The sequence below is a fragment of the Grus americana genome, chromosome 11 (assembly GCF_028858705.1).
Source record: "Grus americana isolate bGruAme1 chromosome 11, bGruAme1.mat, whole genome shotgun sequence".
NCBI classification, from domain to species: domain Eukaryota; kingdom Metazoa; phylum Chordata; class Aves; order Gruiformes; family Gruidae; genus Grus; species Grus americana.
In genome coordinates this window covers 21,622,357-21,624,535 of record NC_072862.1, presented here as the reverse complement: position 1 = coordinate 21,624,535, position 2,179 = coordinate 21,622,357, and positions in this window count along the sequence as shown.

The following is a 2,179-nucleotide window of genomic DNA, read 5'->3' as shown; positions in this document are numbered from 1 at the left end:
CAATTAAGCTAAGTGATTACAGGAAGAACTAGTTAAGCAGTACCAGCTACTTATACCACCTTTCTTTGTCAGCTAATTTAAATTCTTAAGTAATCAAGTTAGATTGTTTACTAACCAGTCAGGAGTTACCTTTTATAGCAGAAAGCAATAAACATAGGTCCACGATTTAAAGGTGACTCTTTTAAGTTTCAGCTAATATACTAAGAATTGGAACATTTAGTAAATGTATTCACACTGGTGCTTGAGAATGTGCCAAACTAGTATAACTAGTTAAAAAAAAAAAACCCTATATAAAGCCAATACTTAAATGGGTGAACTATCATCTAATATAGTTTGCACCCCAACATTGTAGTCAGGATGACAAATACCAGATGGTCCCACAAAAATGTTTCTTTGGATACTTCCTTAAATTGTGCTTTATAGAGTTAGATCCTCCTCTCAAAAGTAATGCAAAACCTTTTACTAACCTAAGCAGTAGGAAAGAATTTTGAATGTGAGCTCAACAAATCTACTGCTCTTTATATTGAGTGCCATGAAGTATTTAAATCATAAATATTAATTATAATATAACAATTAATATCAATATATTATTAATACAATTAATAATTAAAATATTTTTACTAAGGAAAGAACAAGGTCTAGACTTATGACTAGTTAAGTCAGTGCAAAGATGCTATTGGGTACTGAATCACCATCTTAGTGGAAAACGAAAGCCTCCAAACCCCAGCCATAGTTGGACTTTTGGGACCTTATTATTCAGAATAGTAAAAATTCAGTTAGTTACAACGTGATTATTTGTAATGTAAATGCAGGTTCCTTTTAGTATACTATGGTTTCTCCTCTGAAATTGAGTATTTAGAGTGGAGACTTCAGAAGGAAGGGTCTGGCCGTCTAAGTCATTTGATGTAGAAAAGCTAAGAGTGGAGCTCTGATGCAGTTTTATGATGGCACTCGCCTCACACAGTTAAAGTTTTATATTATTTGCTAACAGTAACAAGGATTGTTCTCTTGCATCAGGTGCTCCCTTCCAATATTCCTAATGGCCAGGTTCACACACGTGCTAATTTATTATATGCTAATTTATCATCAGAAAAACAATTGTATAGATGGTGACTTAACTGTGTTTATCAAACTGTGTTTTCTGTATCGGAGAGTTACAGATCCGTTCATACGTTAGTTTTAAGCAGATGTTATGAGTCCAGTGATGTCTAAAGACCTAATCATGTTTGAAATTCAGCACAAGCATTAAATTTAGCTTGGTAATGCCTCAGACTGGATGTGATCTGCCAGCGTTTCCTCAGAACAGTATACAGCATAAATATTTTTAAAACCATAAAACCAAGGAAGATAAAATGTGATCTTTGGCAAGACAGATGCAGGGAGGCATAAAATCGTGAGGAAACAAGATACGCTTCAATCTCATGAGCCATTTTTATACTAAATGTACTCTCATTGAGTTCAGATAAGTTTATTATGTAGGACTTGAAAATTAAAACCAAGCCAGGCTCAGCACAAGGAGAGTGTGAGACAATCGTGAGCACAAACGCAATGATTAAACGCTGTGGGCTTTCTGTTTTCGTAGCATGGGGGACGTGTGAATGAGTATAAAGCCAGCGACAATTCCTGAGGGAAGCCTCGGATCAGTACAAAATATAGGCGGGGAAAAAAAAAAAAAAACAAAAACAAAAAAGAGGAAAAATAATCAAAGAAGGGGCACAGAACTGCGATGACCAAAAAAAAAAAAAAAATTAAACTGAAACGGAGTTGGGGAAGGAAGATTGGAAAGTTAAATCCATCCTTTCAGTGCAATCCCGCTGCCACCGCCGGAGCCGCTCAGCTTAACGGGCCCTTTCTGTCGCGGGCCGTGCAGCGCAGCCTCAGGAGGAACTCGGCCTGAAATGCACCGGAGCCCGCTCCCTGACACCTCAAGGGACCTTACCGGCGGGAACGGGCCATCTCTGGGCTCCGGCACGCCGAAGCAGGCTCCGGGCGCGGGTGGCCACCGCCCGCCCTGAGGAGAGCTCCCTGAGGCGGCACTGAGAGAGCTCTCCTCAGAGAGCCGCCGCGGGCGGGAAAGCGGCCCAGTCCCGCCATCCCCACGCCAGCCGACAGAGGGCGCTATGCGCCGGCGCCCCTGCCCCCGCCCGGCTGCGGCCTCTCTTCTCCCCGCCGCCGCCGC